At 40.0% G+C, this 12875-nt stretch overlaps 1 protein-coding gene across 6 annotated transcripts in view; it reads left to right on the forward strand.

Moving 5' to 3' along the window:
• RARB (retinoic acid receptor beta) overlaps positions 1 to 12875 on the forward strand; it is a 985731-nt gene that overhangs the window by 697798 nt on the left and 275058 nt on the right. The gene's annotated exons all lie outside the window — the stretch shown is intronic.

A 12875-nucleotide genomic window follows, 5' to 3' on the forward strand; every position in this document is an offset into this window, starting at 1 on the left:
TCTCTAAAGCCATAATTCTTAGAAAGTTTGACCTTCGCACCTTTAAATTTGCTTTGCTCTGAAGTTAGAAGTTTCTGCCCTGCTAAATAAGCCTGACTCTTGGACTGTTCAGCGTTTAGCCATCAATTATAGCCATGCCCTGAGTTCCAGGCAGTGGTGTGCACATTTACAGTAGGAGGCTTGTGAAGGAGGAGAACTCTTTGCTTGTGGTCTACAAAGTCCTGTTATCTGATCTTGACACGGTGCCGAGGAACACATATATTGTAAACAGTAGTGCTGCTTTAGCACTTTGGCTTCAACTTTGAGAAATGACCAAAGGCACCAGAATGCACACGCCATTCACTACCCCGAAGAGCCTGCAGGATGCTGCCCTTCACTGACACTCATTTAGATAGATTGCTGAGCTATTTATCACAATGTTTTCGACACCTTGGCTCTAGATTGCTCCTAAATGATGATACCTTTGTGCTTTATGAGCTCTCCATTGCTCAGGACATCTTATTGAAGATCATCTTCTTCCTAAACGTGTATCCTAAAAGGTGATTCTTCACGCTATGATACAAATCCTAAAAGACATTGACGTGTGACAATATCTATGCTAGATACATAATCTGATTAACAAAGAAAAATGAACTGACTCATGTACTTTTTAATATTTTGTGTACCTTCTCGGCTTATGACCATATTCAAAGTTTGTAAATATCACATAATGTGGAAGAGAAAGACGCTATAAAAAAGGGTCATATAAAATATAGTTATTGACGTTATTCAAGTTATTCGGTGTTTACTGCGCCTTCAAAAAGTGTTCTTTATGTATCTGATATTCTATTTTTGATTTTGTCATTTCTGTAGTTCTGGTTAGGGTGAGCGTGGTTGTGTTTGTGCAATCGGTGAAGATGTTAAACATATGTCGAGTTCATATAATACCAGAAAGCTGGTAGTTTAGGTTTAGTCCTTTTGTAAAGGTGCTTTTATTCCAACTGGGAAAGCTCATGTGCCTTAATGGCACGATCAAACTACCTTTTTAATGTAGGATTGCATGTCAGTGTGTTCATAGCCTCCTCCTCCACTCCACTCCCTCGATGTTTTAGAAATCTGGCCTCTACATAAATTAGTTTCTAGTGCTTTCGTGAAAGAGTATATAAACAGATTTTTATTTTTTTTTACCCCAGCTAAATTTTGGCTTGTGCAATCTGCCTTGGACATAACCCAAGTATTAAATTCATAGCAAAATAAAACAAATGAGGCCGCATGCTCAAAACACGTAGTAAAAGAAAAACCTTAATTGACTTGGCAGATGTGTAATTAGCTACCATGATGCCTAAGGATTTTTTTTTTAAAGATATTTTATAATTCTTTTAATTTTTTTTAGATCTTATTTAAGCTTTAAATAAAAAAAGTTTTTTAAAAAAATATTTTATCAATCACACCCCCCAAACTAAACTTTTAAAAATGCATTGTAAACATATTCTCGTCTTTTTAAAATAAAATATTGATATTATGCTGTGCTATGCATTTTCGTATTTTTACATTTTTGTAAAAAAAAAATAGTTTGTTTTTAGCAATCTTTTTTACACCAAGTTGATTTTTTTAAAATTTTAGTTTGTTGTTAGCAATTTTTTCACTCCAAGATTATAAAATTCTTTTAAGCATTTTAGTCCCTTTTTGCAAGAGACTTCTGTGGTTTCGATCTCCAGCTTATGCTACATACATAAGTGCAGGTACCTATTGTATTTGATGCTTCTGCTCCGAACTATTGAAGTATTTATTTTATGACATAAAGCCTTAGTAAGATATATTGGATAGAAATACACATCTCTTTGTAGCTCAATAGTGGAATTTAAAGTAAACTTTAAGTAGTGAAGCTTTGCTTTTAAGGCGTATATTACGTTCCACCACATTTATTACTATGCTGTGAAGCGGAGATTTATATGTGTAGTTATTTTTTGTAGCATCACAATAATGGTTGGCTGTTTTGTGCTCGGTTATGTTAAGGCTGTGGCCATCATCGATCACACCATTATTTTGAGAGGAAACTGCATTCTTTATGGTGCCATTTTGCTTTTTTTTTCTACTCACCATGGGAAGATCAGAGATTTAAAAAAAAAAAAAATGTGCAAGCTGCTAAAATGTGTCTCCAGAGAGTGTGAGAAGACCTGGCGTCTACTTGATATGTGGTCGAGACTTTAATATTAATAATATTGTTGTAATAATCATTTTTGCTCCTTCACATGATCCACTATCCATACAACCCCATCACATAAAGGCTTGCCCTGCCCACTCCATTGATTTTCACTACAGTTTGGGTTGATAGAGAAAAATCCTTTCGAAACTCGTGTTGCCTGTGACATGGTAAATTTGGTAAAATTTGTTTCAATTTTTATTGATATTTTGCCTATTATGATATATAATAGTTAGGAAAACAAGAATTCAGGACTGAAATATTTTTCTCCTGCTGTTTACACCATATTTTTTGCATTCACCGTTTTATTTCGGCTCTGTCGTGTCTCATATGCACCATCTAATACATGATATATCTCAATGGACTACTAACCCTGACTGTAGTACTATACAGTAATTCTCTTATATTTCATTTGCAAATGTCAAATTATATTTAAAATTATTTCGTAGGAAAACAATTCAAAGCCGTTGTTCCTTAGGGGATTTCTGTAGACATCATGTATTGGAAATACCATTTTATAATGAGAATATTAGTCGTAGTAAAGAAATAGTATCGGACAACAGAAGTTTGTAGATAAGATGTATGAAAGAAAGGCTTACAAAAAAAACTAGATACGTTTTTCTAGGTTAGGATTTTTTATTCCAAACAGTAAAAAAAAATATAATCTAGCATTCTTATTCAAATGTTACCATAGCTTACTCCCTTTTGCTGAGGGTTCTTCTACCCTCCCACTTTTATTTGACACGCTCACGTATTTGGGGTTTTCTTACTGAGAGGTTGCTCCTTTATTCTTCCTTTTATTGGCGGTTTTATTGTATGGGACATAGAAAGGGAAAGAAGATCATAGACCTCCATGTACTCAATGTTTTCTACTTTAGATATGTGATATTGTGAAATAAAAAGCATCAATATCAGCATTATATATCTACTATGGCATTGCGCGGAGAAGATGATCAAACCTCCAAGACGGTGGATCTTGTGTTCTGCCGGAGAGTGCCATTAGCCTTATTACCGTAAATCAGGAGCTTCTTATGAGTTTGCCCTATACACAAACCCTTTAAGTAATTTTTATACCTCGCACCCATTATATTATTATGGTCCAGTAATTTGGCAGTTGTAACGGATATCATTATCCCTGGAGAACTTTATATAAGTCACGCTACACTTAATAAATGGGCCTTAAGAAAACGATACCAGGGAGAATGTTTCTCATTTTCGACAACTTTTTTTTTAGTTTTATTTCTGATCTAAGCAACACAGTTGTCAATTACTATAGATTTGTAAGAATATTATTGTACTGGTATTATTTTTGGATATTGCTCATTTCTACGAATCAAGATTATTTTTTTTTTATTATTTGCTCCGGAAATAGCATTTTGTGATGCTAGACATATTTTAATTTAATGTGCTTGAAAGATTTACCTTTTATCAAAAGAACACAGACTTTTTTTCCCCTTCAAGAGATAATACAGTCTTTGGCTGCCTGGGCCAAAATGAGATTTGAGAACATTAATAATAATGTGTCATCTGCATGGAAGCCTTTGAATCAGCAGAACAGCTTCACTAGAGGGATGAATTTTTTAATAAGAGGTTAAGAGGAATTTGTGCAGGTGACAATGAAATTCCCCTCATTACCTGAGATGAGCTGTGAAGTTATCAGTATGAGAAGTAGTTGCTCTTTCATAGAAAATCCAACAAGACCTGACCTCCAGGAGTTATGTCCCTTCCAAGAAAGGCAAACTTCCGAAATCTGCTTGTGCTGCGTGTCCCACTTAACGTCTTTGCTACCCCTTTCAAGGATCTTTTGCTTGTGCGTGGAGACAGTACTTTATTGCACTCACTTGTTAAATTAAAGTATTAAACCATTAAAACTGCAAGCTGAATCACCTTTACATTTTCATCAAAGTCCGCAGTTGTAAGAAACCGCTTTTCTGTAGGCCAATTTGGGCTTCAAAAGACTGGAGCCTGGACTGCTATCAAGCCGGGGGCTATAATTAACTGAAATTGAAATGAATGCAAGTGAAAATTTAGTTCCTGATGTTTTAATCTAGAGTCATATTTCCATGTGTTGCCGAAGAAATTCTTTAAGGCAAATCTAATTATTTTATTATGTTTGTTAGAACGTAGCTCATTTGACAGTAAAGAGATTGTGTTCTGCTCTCATCTTCTTCAGAAATAAACACTTGGGGGTATTGTGATCTATGTTTGTAACAAAAAGCAAAACTGGGAAAATTCCAGAGTCACTTATTGTCTATGTTCCCCAGCTTAGACTTGAATGGTTGGCGTGCACAGATGAACCTGCCATTAGCCAGTGCCTATATTCTACATTGAAACGCACACTTTTGGCTAGCAAATGGTTAATTCTAGTGATGTATACATATGATTACGAGGTCTCCATTATGTTATCTCCACAAATACAAAAGGAAATATACTGAGATCATTTATGCTTTTTCTAATGCTGGTCAAACACCACATTTTTTTTGTCCAGCCTCGTGATTGGGCCATCATTACAGAAAGCTATGTGTGTTTATAAAGGCGGACATCTTCTTGAAGGTTGGAAATGAGCACAAGTGTGGCCCTGAAGAGATTTTTGGCAGTGTGCTTTCCAGTTTGTCCAATATTGACATTAACGCCTTTCGATAACGATGAGATAGGTCTTGAATAAAGCGACAAGGTTGCCTTTCAACTTGGCTAACAGTTGGTCAAACAGTTATCCAAGGAAATCACAGAGAAACGGTACTTAAAGCAGAAAAATACTCAAATTTACAACTGCTTCTCCTGCTAGCATGTCCCAGGGAGGTGGTCCTGAATAAGAAATGGTCTATGGAGTGTTATACCGAATTTCTGAATCTCCTAAATGACTGAGTGGTGGAGTGCATCCTTTGTATGGCTTCTTCAGGAACGGGTGAGATTGTTCCATACTTTATGGTGCATTTTTTGTGTTAGTGACTTTTGCAGATGCAGTGAGAATTGATGATGCTGTTTTGATGTCACATTTCTGAGCAAAAGCACACAGGTACAAATAGCAGCATTATTATATACCCTCCTTCTGCCGTTTTTTTGGAGCTTTGGGTAAGGACACGCTAGCAGGAGAAGCAGTTGTAAATTTGAGTATTTTTCTGCTTTAAGTACCGTTTCTCTGTGATTTCCTTGGTTAACTGTTTGACCAACTGTTGGTATTATACATGTTTGTCTGTGTGTATTGGGTTATGTCATTTTTAACTAGTATATTAAATGTTATGTTTTAGGTCCCTTTATTGTGCTATTTACATTCATATTTTTGGGTACCCTTGGCTTTTATAAAAATTGTGGTTGGTTTCAACCTTTTGATGTTTTCTATTGCCTTTCAACTTGGCAGCAGATGTTGATGATCACATTGGGCAAAACCTATCCACAGTAATAATAATAATATTAATAATCTTTATTTTTATATAGCGCTAACATATTCTGCTGCGCTTTACAGGTTGCACACATTATCATCACTGCCCCCGTTGGGGCTCACAATCTAGGTTCCCTATCAGTATGTCTTTGGAATGTGGGAGGAAACCGGAGAACCCGGAGGAAACCCACACAAACATGGGGAGAACATACAAACTCTTTGCAGATGTTGTCCTTGGTGGGGTTTGAACCCAGGACTCCATTATGACTTTAATGTTGGCACCTATTATACCCTCATAAGTCATCCTCCAAATACATTTTCTATCTTAAAATCCTTCAAAGCAAATCTGTCAGCAGGATTTACTAAGTAAACTACAGACACTGTCAGGTTGCTGCTGTAATAGTGATTAAAATGATACCTGGGGCGAAGAAATCCGTCTGGTTGTTCTTGTGTAATCAGTGTTAGAAGTTTTCAGTTAATGAGATGCTAGTGCTCTGGGGCGGGACTGTAGTCAGAGACTTATCTTTGTGCTCTAGGCCAGAGAAACCAAAGATAGACTTGCTCACAGGCCGCCCTGAAGCACAAACATGTTCCTCATAATAGAGACAGAAAGAGAGACAGACTGTTTGTGTTTCGGGGTGATCTGTGGCAGGTCTCTCCTTGGTTTCCCTGGCCTAGAGCAAAAAGATAAGACTTCCTACAGTTCCGCCCTGTAACAGGAGCATCTCATTAACTGAACACTCCTAACATTGATTACACAAGAACCACAAGACGGATTTCTTCACCCCAGGTATCATTTTAATCAGATTAACAGCACCAACCTGACAGTGTCTGTAGTTCACCAAGCATAATTCTGCTGACAGGTTTCTGGGTATATTCTAACTGCGTGTTTTGGTGCCACCTATGCTGCAGTATCACTAAGCACTTGCAATACATTGTTAGGTGTCGAGTTCCCGCCACTGCACAGGGGGAATCTGGAACCATCTCCGCTGCGGTCTCTCATTCTCCCCCAGCTGCAGTGGAGCCTGCTCAGCAGAGACGTCGGTCCCAGCGTCTCACTCAAGCTGATACTGTGTGGCTGGTTACTGCTGTTCTTCCAGGCTCAGCCATTGTAACCAGTACTGATCAGCGGCGAGCAGGCGTTGTCCTGTTTTTCTTCTTCTGAGCATGCCCAAGGGACGACTTCTCATTGGCGGTCAGGGGTCACATGCTCAGGTCCTACAGAAGCTCCTATTGGACCACTAGGAAGGTACCGGAGAGCTTCCGCTATAAAAAGTTTGCATGGCTGCACGGCCATGCGCTAGTATAAACTTACTAATGTGTGTGTGTGGATGTATGCCTGTAAATGGATGAAAGCTCCGAATCATTCCCATCCCTAGAGTTGTTGACTGTTCGCGAATGATGGAGTAATCTAGCGCCAGACAGTGCTATCCAAGCACAAGAGCACGATCCTTACAGCGTCTATCCAGCAGCGACCGCCAGTGCTGCACCGTGCGCAATTAGTGCACTTATCTGGCCCTAGTTAGGGTGGTTAGTGGGGTTCGCCAGTGCGGCGCTGTACGCACTCTCATGCGGTAAATATTAGTTATTTTTCCCCTGGCACCGCGGTTGCGGCGCAGAGCACTAGTGGTCTAGAGGGACTCTTCCCCCTGTCCTTGTGGCAGAGTTCTGTGCCCTCGCTCTAATGCTCACTCTGCGGTTTGGCGGCCCTGTGAAGCAACAGGGTTCATCTCCTTTTTCTTACTGGGTGAAGCTAACCCGTGTGTGAACACGTTATAGCGCCATATTGTGTCCGCCATTACTTAGCAGCAGGTTCCATCTCTACACGGTGTACCCCGGGCTACGAACGCACCTCTTATCACTAATTATATTATTTGATGCGTTCCGCCAGCCCTAACACACATATTCATGTAACTATAGAGAATTGAACCTTGGCTTTGTTGCCTTGCACTTCTGTAATGATGAGCAAATTGGAACAAGAAAAATGATCTTTTATATTAGTTCTGTTTGTCTGTCCATGCCATAAATTATATGAATGCACATACACCAGGTTTTTGCAGCCTAAAGGAATGGCAGATGACCAATATGTCTAAATACAACTCATTCAGTATCTTCAAAATTGTGAAAGGTTTTTCTTGTGTTGAGTTCAGTGTGTAATTGGCACGTTGCCACTACCTTATTGGCATACTATGAAAGTACTTAGCATTAAAATGTTAAATTATGTTAGTAATGATCAGACTTTTAACATTCGACACAATTTTATTGTCCCCAGGTAGTTTCCGTGGCATAATGCCTCTTCGAGTCAGACTCTGTCTGAATAGCCAACATGTATCCTGTTGTGTATTCCCATACACACATATGGACTTTGGCAAAGGAAGAACTTCGCGTCTGTTGTCTTCAATACATCATTGAGGATTTACATTTAGCCTGCTCAGACTTTTATAAAAAATGATGGCTATTGACATCTCTTATAATTGAGTATAAGAGGAGCGGGACCTTGGTTGTCCTCGTCTGTCCAATATTGGAGCATAGGCAGCATACACAGAGGTGCTGTTAGGCTGGGTTATGTCATGGGCTTACGTTTTGAAGGGCATATAATACTAATTGGTGCTATTGACTTTAAATTTCCCAGCCACTACAAGTAACGCGAAAGACGGACAGAATAAAGAGCAATAATCCATACAGTTCTTCAAGTGCTTCATGTTTGTCCGCAGTGCTTAACATGATCAATATTAACTGCCCCATTGAAACTAACTGCTGTATCAAATAACAGTAAATCAAAGGAATGTGCTTACAGATTATTTATTGAAAGGTTTAATTGTTCGCTGGGGCCCCGCTTATCTTTGCAAACAATAGGCATGCCTGTATCTCCACTCTAAACACTTCTCTGTTTGGGTTATGACATGTTCTCTTGTAAGCTGTCATCAAAGTGATGCAAAAGTAAATGTGGCATCATCTCTATGTACATTGCATATGATATACGTGATGACTGTCAGGGCTTGTTCACACTGCGCTTTTACCCTGCATTTTTCAAAGATCAAGAAAAACAGCACTTTATAGTACAAGCAAATGTAATGAGATTTCTGAAATGTCTTGCATACGCTGATTATTTTTCCCTTTGAGATTTGAACCATCAAAGCGTTTTTTTTCCCCCAGATCTGCAGCATACTTATTCTTTCAGCAATTATTCAGGGTTTGTCACTCATTTAAAGGGAATATGTCAGCAGGTATTTGCTATGTAATCTGAAGACTGCAGGAGATAGAGGCTGAAGCACAGAATTCAGGGATGTGCCACTTGTCAAAATGTGTGCTGTTGTTTAGTAACAGTGAAGGATTAATCACTAAGAGATTAATATTTTCGGACTAGTCCTGTAATGCCCCCTCTTGTGATAAGCAGCTTACTGTCTATGGACTTTGTACATGGAGAGCCTGGTTTTAAATCTAAAAGCTTTGCACCCCGTAAAGTAAGTGATACATCATTGGATTCAGGGTCTCTTTGCCTACGTTATGCTGCTCTCAGATGAGGTAGCAAAATCCTGCTGACAGATTCTCTTAAAATGAATGGTGGAAAAAAGCACATAAAAATGCATAAAAAACACATGTGAAAATGCGGGTATTTTCCGCAGCATTTACCCTCTGATTTTTGGTGCAGAAAAATTTGCTGCAAACAGTTAACATGAAAACAAAAGTTTAACATTTTTTATTTAGCTTAGAGTTGTTACATCTCAAAACTAAGATGAAAAAGACCCCGTCTTTCTGCCCAATGGCAACTTCTCTAAATAGTTGTTACTTCTCCTTCCAAATAAAATCTTTTAAAAGGAGTCTGTCAGCTTGGAAACTGCAGATGAAGGGTTAGTCTGCAGGTTACTAGCGTTATGAAGGTGCCCAGCCATTGTACAGGAAGTGCACCCGATAGTTCATTTTCTATGTTCCTCCCAGGTATCGCTGGCTTTCAGTCACGCGGGTGCGCCGACATGGCTACAGTCATCTCGCACAGCACTGAGAGTGGCATCTGCAACCACACCCTGACACTTTGACTGTCAGCAGTGCATCAGTGCAGAGCCCGCTGTCTGGAATCCTGATAATCGTGCCATAGAAACAGACTGTCAATCACAGATGAGTGAGCGAAACATCTACTCATCAGGTGACATGATTGTCAGACTTTCAACCTTGCTTAAATGGCCATCATTCTCGGCAGCACATCATTATCAGCAGCACACGTCCTCTCTTAACAGGACATGTGCTGCCGAGAACAGTATGCACAGAACAATCTATTTCTGATTGTTTTGTGCTCATAGGGAATGTGGTCTACCTGACCAATCAGGCTATTAAATGACAGCTGATCAGCACAAAAGTATTTGACCGATGGTTGGCTAATGTCATATGTCTGAAAGCATAAACCCACCTTTACTTCCTAAGAGGGTTGTCTCATCACTGGCAATCACTTTAATATGGGAGCACCAGAGTGATCAGCTGAGTGGGTGCCACTAATCTGATTTCTGAGACCCACGGCAAACAAAAGTTGTGGAAAACCAGACTTTTTTTTAAGGTCGGGGTCACACATGCGTAGAATGCGGATGATTGCTATGCGAGAAAACATTGCATAGCACTTGGACCAGTGTTATTTTATGGGGCAGATCACATCTGCGATGATTTTTTCATGCCAAATCGGCATGCGAGAACAATTGCAGTATGCTGCGATTGGCACCGACACTCGGCCGAATCTCGGCTCACTCGCACCCATATACAGGTCCTTCTCAAAAAATTAGCATATAGTGTTAAATTTCATTATTTACCATAATGTAATGATTACAATTAAACTTTCATATATTATAGATTCATTATCCACCAACTGAAATTTGTCAGGTCTTTTATTGTTTTAATACTGATGATTTTGGCATACAACTCCTGATAACCCAAAAAACCTGTCTCAATAAATTAGCATATCAAGAAAAGGTTCTCTAAACGACCTATTACCCTAATCTTCTGAATCAACTAATCAACTCTAAACACATGCAAAAGATACCTGAGGCTTTTATAAACTCCCTGCCTGGTTCATTACTCAAAACCCCCATCATGGGTAAGACTAGCGACCTGACAGATGTCAAGAAGGCCATCATTGACACCCTCAAGCAAGAGGGTAAGACCCAGAAAGAAATTTCTCAACAAATAGGCTGTTCCCAGAGTGCTGTATCAAGGCACCTCAATGGTAAGTCTGTTGGAAGGAAACAATGTGGCAGAAAACGCTGTACAACGAGAAGAGGAGACCGGACCCTAAGGAAGATTGTGGAGAAGGACCGATTCCAGACCTTGGGGAACCTGAGGAAGCAGTGGACTGAGTCTGGTGTGGAAACATCCAGAGCCACCGTGCACAGGCGTGTGCAGGAAATGGGCTACAGGTGCCGCATTCCCCAGGTAAAGCCACTTTTGAACCATAAACAGCGGCAGAGGCGCCTGACCTGGGCTACAGAGAAGCAGCACTGGACTGTTGCTAAGTGGTCCCAAGTACTTTTTTCTGATGAAAGCAAATTTTGCATGTCATTCGGAAATCAAGGTGCCAGAGTCTGGAGGAAGACTGGGGAGAAGGAAATGCCAAAATGCCTGAAGTCCAGTGTCAAGTACCCACAGTCAGTGATGGTGTGGGGTGCCATGTCAGCTGCTGGTGTTGGTCCACTGTGTTTCATCAAGGGCAGGGTCAATGCAGCTAGCTATCAGGAGATTTTGGAGCACTTCATGCTTCCATCGGCTGAAATGCTTTATGGAGATGAAGATTTCATTTTTCAGCACGACCTGGCACCTGCTCACAGTGCCAAAACCACTGGTAAATGGTTTACTGACCATGGTATTACTGTGCTCAATTGGCCTGCCAACTCTCCTGACCTGAACCCCATAGAGAATCTGTGGGATATTGTGAAGAGAAAGTTGAGAGACGCAAGACCCAACACTCTGGATGAGCTTAAGGCCGCTATTGAAGCATCCTGGGCCTCCATAACATCTCAGCAGTGTCACAGGCTGATTGCCTCCATGCCACGCCGCATTGAAGCAGTCATTTCTGCCAAAGGATTCCCGACCAAGTATTGAGTGCATAACTGAACATTATTATTTGATGGTTTTTTTGTTTGTTATTAAAAAACACTTTTATTTGATTGGATGGGTGAAATATGCTAATTTATTGAGACAGGTTTTTTGGGTTATCAGGAGTTGTATGCCAAAATCATCAGTATTGAAACAATAAAAGACCTGACAAATTTCAGTTGGTGGATAATGAATCTATAATATATGAAAGTTTAATTGTAATCATTACATTATGGTAAATAATGAAATTTAACACTATATGCTAATTTTTTGAGAAGGACCTGTAAGTCTCTGGGTGTGAGTGACACAGCGCACATCACTATATCATCCAAGTGCGGTGTGATATACGTCGATGCCAGCAGTAGAGGCGATGGAGAAATTACTTTCTCCACCTCCTCCCCTGCTGTGCTGCTATTCTCTCTGTGAGAGAGGCTCAGAGCATAGACGCATGACACTCACGCTTGCAGCAGAGCAGGAGCCGAGGGTCATTAGCATATCGCATCCGATGCCATACGCTAGTGTGACCCCGGCCTAATCATGGAACTGCCCTTTATTATATCTAACTAACCACTATAGCACCAGGACCAACAAATATGTTCTTATTTGACAAACTTTGCATAGCCTAAATAATTTAACATAAAGTAGTATTTGTGAAATGCAATGCAAGCATTTATGCGTACAAATGAAAATAGTGTGACAAAATGGTTCTTTAGATCAGTGCCTCTCTAACCTTTTCTAAATGCGGCCTCAATAAACTGACTAATGCTACGTTCACATTTGCGTTGTGCGATGTTGCGTCGGAGACGCAACGCAAACAAAAACGCAACAAAACACACGCTAAAACGCAGCGTTTTGCGACGCATGCGTCCTTTTTTGCCGAAATTTGGACGCAAAAAAAATGCAACTTGCTGCGTTTTCTGCGCCCAACGCTTGCGGCAAAAAAAACGCATGCGTCGCAAAACGCAGCACAACGCATGTCCTTGCGCCCCCTATGTTAAATATAGGGGCGCATGACGCATGCGTCGCCGCTGCTGTGCCCGACGCAACCACGCAAAACGCTAATGTGAACGTAGCCTAAGATAATACCTAGACATCCTGAGATGCAGTCTAGCCTCATCATCCATACTGTAAGTCAATACTCAATTATAGTGTATCAACTGCAGGGGAAGTCCGTGCTATAACGTCTTAATCTTAAAATGTTTTCCTCCTGAGCCCACTATATTAACATAAAAATAAATA

This window comes from Ranitomeya imitator, chromosome 6 (assembly GCF_032444005.1).
Source record: "Ranitomeya imitator isolate aRanImi1 chromosome 6, aRanImi1.pri, whole genome shotgun sequence".
In the NCBI taxonomy this organism is placed as follows: domain Eukaryota; kingdom Metazoa; phylum Chordata; class Amphibia; order Anura; family Dendrobatidae; genus Ranitomeya; species Ranitomeya imitator.